Raw genomic sequence first — 9,540 nt, forward strand, 5'->3', positions numbered from 1 at the left:
CGCTGCCCCCAGCCCTGATGGTGTTTGACTTTCACAAACATTAAAACTCGTCAACGGTATGTTTGATTTGGTGGTTTTCCAATTACAGCCACACAGGTAGTTCAATCTTTTTTTTCCATTTTTCTTTTTTTTTTGCCGTCCTGTCATGAAATGCTAAGAGTGATTACAAATGCATATATATTTTTCCACTCTGTGGTATTTACAGTTGCTGCAGTCACATTTTTCAATTAAGATAATGCCTAGAATTATTCACGAGGCACAAACACTTAGTTCTGTTTATACCAAATAGAAAATAAATGATAAAACGGTCGACTAAATTAATTCAACATGACCTGGATATGGATACGATGCCATAAATGCATTTTAACATGAGCTTGAGACCTTAAGTGGTCTTTGCAATAATTCCATTTCCACTCAGCATTACGTTGACAGAATTTGCGTTTACGGAAATGTTATAAACATCAGACTCGGAAACAACCTGGTTTTTGCCCAAAGCGTTCACCGCTCCCAAAGTTGTAACTGAAGACTGAAGGGAAACTGAAAGAAATACATTAAGACGTCTCCCCAGAGTAGAAAGCAGCCTAATCTGACTTTAGGGCAGTTTACAGTATAGCGAGTTAAACAAACCTCACTCAACTGGACAAATACCTTGAAGGGTGGAGGAAAAAAAATATATAAAAGCATTTACTTCTTACTGTAACAAATAGTGCCAGTGATTACTATGAGGATAGATCCAAACAATGCACCAAAAGCCATTTTCCTTTTACATAAATCACCATGTCCTGAGAAAATCCACAGTTTTCCGGAGCAGTCTTTTCAGGAAGAGCCTTAGGTGCCAGCTAAGGCCTTTCTCTGGACCGGACCCAAAATGTTTTCAGCACCGGTTTAAGTTTATGCCCCCTCTAAGCCCCCTCCACGACAAACATGACCACCCAAGCAGGCCGGGGACATTTACACTGAGCCGTTTCAGTCCATTACACCCAGCATCAGATCCTCCGGCAGCGCTACCTCGTGAGCAACATGACCAGCGAGTTGAGGATTTAACCCGAACCCAAACAGCCCGCTCCGCCGTCTGCTCGGCCTCTGCCGAATCAATTAACAGCCCGGTACTGTAACAAGATGAGTAACACTAACACTGAGCTCCCAGCGGAACCTTCCCTTGATGCCGTTCCTGCTAGTCTCTTGACAAAAATTCACACCCCCAAAAATTGGATAGGACACGGTGAAGTGAGTAAGGGGAAACTGAGGATAAGAGCTCACATCCTCTGAAGGAGGAAGCAGATTCACACTCGATTAAACCACATGTCAAGCCAGACACTCATGAGTTCAGGCCCCGCAGACATGTAGACATGAATCATTAATAGTTTCTCGTATTAAAATATTTAAACTGTCACCTAATCAACATAAATCACAGAAAATGCCTCCATCAGTTGAAATGAAAAAATATATTTGAAAGACTTTTGCCCCAGCGGTGCAAACAGAATTATAGTAGCAGCGATTGCTGTGATATTCAATGTCACACAGCAGATACTGTTTTTATTGGCCGATACTTTAGTTCTGTCCACAACCATATGACGGTGAAGATCATCAACAAAGGGATGCTGGGACTCCTCGATTCTGCCTTTCATGTACAACTAGGGGGGCGTTCTCATAGCCTCGCCTCGCCTCACCTCGCCACGGTACGGTTGTAGAGCGTCCTCACTGGCCACTACACGGTTGTAGGGGGCGCGGTTTTGGTACCTCAAGCACTCAGGGTCCAAGCGAGACGAGGCGAGTTTAATGGTGACGTCGCGACGAGCAGGGCACTGGATTGGCTCAGTGTTTTCATCGATTTTCCCTGTCGGAGCGGACACCGACGCCAACTCTTTCGACACGGAACTTCCGTGTTCACGAGTGTGTTCAACCATATTCGCGAAAACAACGAGCGGCAAACGGCGAAGCGCTCGGAACAAACCGAGTTGCTCCTGCGTGAGGCGCGTTAAGTTAGGGAATCCGAGGAGTCTTGAGACGAGAGGAAATACGGACTCGTCGAGAGGACGTGGCTCTTCGCCGCGAGGAAGCCTCGAACACCGCGGCATAAAGTGGTCCTTGGCTCGCTAGGGCAGCTATTTCAAATAAGGAGTCGTGCTTACTGTCTGTTTGTTTTTAAATAAATATTATTTCCCGTTGTATCTGTCTCGTGTTTACTCTTGGTGAAGATATAAAGGTTGAACTACACCTTTACTCCCCCAGAAAACGAAACAAGAAATTATAAATGTTGCCTGCATACATGATCAACTGTGATTTCAGTGAGGGAAACTGTTCTTTCTTTAACAGAAAAGCAACCACAGACCGAGCAGCAGGTATGAAACAACTTCTACTTTGTCTATCGCTGCGCTGTTGTGTATCGCACAGAAATAATGCCGTCGAAAACATTGTCACGCTTTACCGCGTCGACTCCGCCCACGGTCTCGTGAACCGGGGCCAATGAGGACACAATCGAACCGTGGCGAGTCGCAGCGAGGCGAGGCTATGAGAACACACCCTAGATGTCACGACCATTAGGACTCATTGGATGGTGCACGGTAAAACATACCAAAACTTTTGGCAACATTTAACGCATTGTCACTTTTACAGCTACAGTCTGTTGCAAACAGGTATTTTTCCTATGCCACACAGGTTCTAAACATACCTTTTTTCTCCAAAGTCAGGGCTAAAAACGGCAAAGTGCTCTTCACACGGCCTCTCTGAACTTGCAGTCCTCAGTCCCACCCGGTGTTTGGCGTCACAGCGCCCTAGAGACGCACCTACAACACTGCTAAACCAACACCGTTCCTGGTTCCAGGTTGGAAACTTAACACGTGGCAGCGAAAAGGAGGGCTACAAGAGGATTTTCACTCTTTTTTTCCCCCTCCATCGCCGTTTATTTTTGTTCATGGGGCTCGCGGCTCAGTGCAATCAAAACGCAGACGAACATAACTGTGCACCTTCCAACATAAACAGAAACACCGGTGACTGACAAGGAAATCCCTCCGACTCCTAGCGGATTGTCACCATCGGGCCTTCCAGTATTGAGGTACGCGGCTTATTTTTCATAGCGTCTCTCCTCCTTGGAAGACAAAAGAGCTTTTCGCAGCATTTCTCCAGTCAATCTGCAAAGACTGAAATCTTTCTTCTTTTTTTTTTGCGCCCACGAGGAGTAATTCCACTCCTGCTCGAACCATCTGGCTGGTCAAAGGGATCGCTGCTCTCACAGGTCAAATCAGCCATCAAGGATTTTGACCCTCTAGCATGTAATGGACACTGTGAAGTAGACAGTAGGGCAGGGTGGCTGGGCTGTGGTGCTGGGGGGTGAGAGGTGTGTGTGTATGAGAGAGAGAGAGTGTGTGTCCGCATCGTGTTGAAAGCCCGATATGCAAAGAGCGCCGCCGGGATCGTACCCTTGAAATAGTCACCAGCCCGAGGGCGCGACTGCCAAGTGTGTGTTGGCCTCGACCCTCCCGGTACGCGCTGCAAGTATGTCGCCAAGCTCTGGGAAATATTTCACCCAGAGTCCTTGACACACTGACTAAGTAAGAGAATGTACGACGAGCCTATTTTAAGCCGCCAGAATGAAAGCAGGGCGGTCCTCCCTGTGGCCAGTTGTGACAGCGCAGTGGTGCGCTGGAGCCAGACAATAATAGTGCTGCTGTCAGACAGGATGCAGAGGGGGAGCTAGCGGGGGGAGAAAGGGATCTATGGGCTAATAATAGCATCTGAACCAGTGCTATTCCCAACACTGGATGAGGATCCATCATTACACGTCCACAGACTCGCACACACTGGGAGAGAGAGAGAGAGGTTTGGCACCCAGTCGCTAACAGTAACCCGATCGAGCCACCGCAGGAACCAAAGCAATCACGAATCAAAGGCGCATCCAGACCGACGCACGGTGGGACGCATGCGTGCGCGCACGAGCGTGCATGTGTCGTACAAATGTGAGCGCATGCGGACATACTCGGAGTGCGCGGCACAGGCGGGAGATAAATGGAAGCAGGAGTTCAGTGGAAAACCGCTTTTTCCCTTCATAAAGCAAAAGGCGGCGCACGTCTCTGATGTTGCCCAACCCGAAGAGGGAGAGGGTGAGGGAGAGGGAGCGGGAGCAGATCTGTCTCTTCTTCCTCTGGCTCGTCCTCACTCCTCGGGAGCATATGAAGTCCATTCCTGGCCTCCCTTCTCCCTCTCCATCACCCGCTAATAGAACGGCTCTATCCCAGCGAGAGGCCGAAAAGGATGTGTGCGCTTCTAATTGTAGCCAGCCGTAAAGGAGGAGAAGAGGGGAGGGGAGGAAGCGAAAAGAAAGGAGAGGGTAGAAGAAAAGAGAGGGGGAAAGAAGAAAGGGTAAAGGAAGGAAGATGGGATAAGTAAGTGAAAGAAAGATGAGTGAAGAAAAAGAATGGAGAGAGAGCGCAGAAAAGGAAATGAGAAGGAAAGGAAAAAGAAGAGCGAGTAGGGGTAGTAGATGACCAAAGAAAGGAGAGAAGAGGAGGGCATATGAAAAGTGAAGTGAACGCAAAGGAAAGGAAACCGCGGGAGGCAATGAGAGAAGGGGGGGATGAAAGATGGGTTTGTTCAGTACCACAGATTGACACGTCTCTCTCATCTGCTGCCAGGCCAAACCATATGCCCCAAGGCCACCGGGTGGAGAGGAGATGGAGGGGGAGTGAGATGAGGTGTCAAGTGCAGGAGGGGCCAGAGCGGCCGTCGATTCTCCGCGGCGGATCGTTAGAAAAAAGGAGAGAGAGAGAGTCACATGCCGTCGCGTGCGAGCGTCCAAGGTCGGCGCCACAAAAGAAAAGAAGGCAAATTGAAACGAGCGACGGACACTGACCAGACCACGAGGCGAGGCGCTGGCTCTGACCTAAAGGGAGCTTTTGCTTCGTCTTCTTTTTTCTGTCCGTCTTGGATCGGACCCATAGGCGACTCTCGCTCTTCCAAGCCGCCTGTTGCTGACCACACACGCCGCACGGACGGCGGCCGACAGACGGCGACGCCGCACGACACGGGGGCTGCCGTCAAAAAGGCTCAGACGGCCCCGGCAGCTGGAGCCCCGCTGGAAGGAGAAGTCGGCCCAAACTACTTTGGCCCTGTGGTCGAGGGTAGAGACCACCAGCTAGTGGTAGTGGTCTTGTGGTGGAGTGTCCGCCCTGGGACGGGGAGGTTGTGGGTTCGATCCTTGGCCAGGTCATACCAAAGACTATAAAAATGGTACCTATTGCCTCCCTGCTCACTATGTATTCAGAGTTGGACTTGGGTGTGTTTGCCGAATGATTCCCAAGCGCGGCACCAGAGATGCTCACCACTCCCTCAGTTATGGGTCAAATGAGGGGGACAAATTTTGCATCCTTTGGGATATGACAATCAGCAGGATTTTGACTTTAGAAGAAGCCCCCTTTTGATTGGTTTCGCCATCAGGCGCAAGGGCTCGAACAGTGAAGAGACGCTTCCATTGAGCTGGAGGTTGAGGTTTTTTTTTTTGTGAGGTGGAACAGTGTGTTTAACGCACACAGTAGTCTCCTGACTGGATGACCGGGGCAACTTTAGTGTGTGTGTGTCTGTGACTGGTCCCACATGTTCAACTCCCACTGAACCGTGCGGGGCCAATTCCCCCCGTTTATTGACTGGAAACTGATACTTTTAAGGGCTTCATTCATGCCACGTTTTTTTTTTTTTTTTTGCGTGAGGTACACATCCAATGGACACACATCGCACCCGCCGGTCGCTTCCCCTTTTTCTCCCCCCAGGTGATTTTTTTTTACACGTCCAATGTCTGTCCGCTCTTTGGGGGGTTTTACCTTTGCAGGCACTGTTCCATTTGGTTGGGCTGCTCCTATGCCCCCCACCAGGCCAGATAGGTTTGGTATCATTTTTTTTTTTATCTTATTCCGTGTAAGTTTAACAGACTTTTGGATGAAGACAGCAACAAGGGATACTTCTGTGAGTGGTTCAGATTCAAATTAGAGAATATTAATTTTTGCAGCCGACTTGTCCAATCGCAGAAATAGATAAGTAAATTAAAGTAAAAAGTAAAGTAAAGTAAGTAAAGTAGAAATGATGACTGTCAGCATTAACATGTTAGTCACGATAAAATTAAATACGAGGCCTAACATGCAATTTCTTTAATTGCATTTTAATCGCAAACCTTTTGTTCCATCCATTCACCCATAGCCAGGTCCTTAAACCATAGTGCTGTTTTAATGCCACATCAATCCATCAATCAATCAATCAATCAATCAACTTTTATTTGTACAGCGCTAAATCACATCCAAAGACCTCTCAAAGCGCTTTGTACAATCAGAGAAAATGGAACCAAATGGGCCCCCAGAGCAAGCAAGTGCGACAGTGGCCAGGGAAAACTCCCCTGTGGGAAGAAACCTGGAGCAGATCCAGACTCCAGAGGGCCGTCATCTGCCTATGACCAGTTGGGGTGAGAAGGAAATACAAAAATTGTAGAGAGAGAGACAGACAGAGATAGAGTTAGAAGTAGCCAGAGTGAGTTGCAGGGTTAAAGCTCTCACAATAAACAATAGATGCAGATATATCATGGTGAGTGGTTGGGGGATACAGCCGCTGTCCATGTAGAGTTTGTTAGTCTGTGTTTGCTGAGAGATTAACCTCGATTTAAAAAAATGAATCGTTTGACAGCCCAAATACAAATAAGTAAGTAGTAATAGTAAAACAAAGGTTTAATTAAAAAAAAGTGAACAGGATTGCACTGCTGACACCAAAGGAGTTGAGTTTCCTAGCAAATATATTCTTTGGTTTTCACCTCGAAATAGTCTTGATATTTTCATTCATTTTTCACAGCGAGTCAAACACAGCGCACAGGTATTTGTACGCTTGTACTAATGTAAGCAGCCAGAGTGCATCCAGCTATCTGCGGCTCATGGTGTGGATTTACAACGTGCCTCCGGAGGACATTTCCAGCCCATCTCTCACGCGCTCCTGGGTTGCGGAAGGCGCACCCTTTATCACTGTGACATTTTCATTTAACACGCGGCCCAAGAGCTCCAGCGGCTCGCAGCCCTACTTCCTGTGCCCCACGCTGAGGCACAATACCGACCCACTTAACATTTAGCCGCGCGGCAGATCGGCCAGAGAATTCCACCACTTCCACTCTTCCCTGGGAAAGCTCGTTATTTTACCTTTGATTTAGAGCAACAAGAATTATGACGGGGCCACAGGCTGTTAGCGGCAAAACAAAGGAAACGCCAGTTAGCCTTTTTTTTTTTTACGCCGGACGTTTCTGGAACGAACAGTTGCGTGTTGGGGGTTTAGCATCATTCAACCAGAGGGCGTGTGCGCAAAGGGAGGATTAAAAAGTGTTTTGCAAAGAAATTCAGTTTTTTGTCTTGGAACTTATACCGTGTTCCACTTGCTCAGCACAATTATTCCCTAAATGAAACAATTTCAGAAAAGCAACCGTACCATCAAATGTCCACTCAACAACCTTCTGTACAGTGTGTCAGCTTTGTGCTCACACACTGATACTGACCTGATTTCCAGGTCCCATATCAATGTCACTGTAAGATTTTTCATCACAGACTCCATTGGGGAGGCCGAAGACATGATCACCTGAAAACTGTATCGCCCTACATGACGCTATAATCCTGCGTCCTGTCAGGACTGATAAGAAGGTGGCCAAGAATTCCGCAACTAGTCACTCAAGGCTTGGAAGTGGTATCACTTACCTGAGGCAAATGTGAATGTGCCACTGATGACCTATGTGACATCACAAAGAGCTGATTTTCCCTGACGAAAGCCCTCTGACTGAAAGCTTGGTTTATTTCGAGATATTTGCATTGATCAAAGTGTGCAGATATGAGTTAAGTGACTGGTTAGAGAGACATTCAAGTCACAATACTTTTCTTTTTTTTCTTTTGCAGAATATGAGACCTTAAACTTTAGTCCAAGGGATTAGATCAACTCTGGGGGCTTTTATTGTGTGAACTCTCTGCAAACTCTTGTCTTGGTTGGTTAGCCAGACCACATCTGAAACAAAAAAACACATATATCAAAGTTGTTTCAGATTAGTTGCGGCTTTAACCAACCCCAGGGTTCGGAAATAATGGTGGGGAGGGAGGGGTGGTGACGATGCAAACAAGGTACATAAGAATTGATTTATTTTGGTGAGCCTTAAATGCATTCAGGGTGCGAGTGACCTTTCCGATGAAAAACAGTCTCAGGATGAACTTAACTCAAACACTGATGTTTAACCGTGGGCCTCCTTGTGAACTCCCAGTGTTACACACACACACACACACACACACACACACACACACACACACACACACACACACACACACACACAGGATGCAAAGTGTGTGTCGGTAGGACATTAAAGGTATGGCGGACTTGTGTGTTCGTCACTGTATCTCACCTCTTGCCGTAATGTAAACCAGATGGGGTCTGTTCTTTTTTTCCGTCTTCTTCTAACCCTCCCCTTTCATTTGCTGCCGATGGACGCTGACCCGAGCCGTCATGGGTGCCCGGGGTCTCTGTAAGCCTTGTCGGGCCTTTTCTCCACCTCAGGGGGACGCTGAGCCCCGGCAGTTTCTTTAACACGGTGATTAATCACACGCCGAGCGGCAGACGTGCTGTGCTGGACACAGCCGATCGCCTCCATTAAAAAAAAAAAAAGGCGGGAGAGCTCCAGCGGGCACAGAGAACACTTTGTGCCGGGGGAGACACAGGCCATTGTCCGCCGCGACGAGCCGCACGGCGGGGGAGACGCGGGTGCCGAGGGCCGCTCCGGTGTTTTGACAACCTGGGCTGGTTTCTTTTTCTGTTTTTTTTTTCCTTCTCCAAAGACCGCATGTGTGTCTCATTTCCTACTTCATATCCTGGCCCGGTTAGCGGGATTACACGGGATTAATCTAATAGATCACCGTCTTGTCATTTCACTTCTGCTTTGATCAGATGTTGTCACGGACATATCACGACTCTGTCGTCGAGAAGCAGAGACGCTACTGACAACAAGCTCCTCCAGTTTGTCAACTTTTTTTTACTCGCGCTGCTGCTGGTTTGTTCCCGCAAATGGTCTGCACCGCCCCCTACAGGTGCGTGACGATGCAGCCATGTGCACACGATCTACAACAAACGATTTTGTTGTTTGTTTGTTTTTACCGTGGAGGAAGAAGGTAAAAAGCGCTCTTAAAAAAAACAACAACACTTATATGCATTGATGAGATTGAGGAGGTTGTTATTTACTTCACTAAAACACCTTATATTCGAATACCTGATGCTGCCCGTGTCCTCAACAGGCTGCAGGACACAGCGAACCATCAGGCAGGATTTTGAGCTTTTCCTCCCCGCCTTTTACATGCGTACTGTGACAGGTTAGGCTCGTGAAACTTCTTTTGCCAAAAGGGTCAAACACACCTAACTGAAAAGGTTCGACAGCACTGATTGTGATCACAGGGCCAAAGTCTTCAGAACCACGTGAACTGTTTGGTATTATGTTTAAGATCGCTGCCTGAATGCCAGCTGACACTTTGCAGAGAGGATGTCCAGGTGATTCTC

This window comes from Nelusetta ayraudi, unplaced genomic scaffold, assembly GCF_046127955.1.
Source record: "Nelusetta ayraudi isolate G7.1 ecotype Tasmania unplaced genomic scaffold, CSIRO-AGI_Nayr_v1 ptg000151l, whole genome shotgun sequence".
Classification (NCBI taxonomy): domain Eukaryota; kingdom Metazoa; phylum Chordata; class Actinopteri; order Tetraodontiformes; family Monacanthidae; genus Nelusetta; species Nelusetta ayraudi.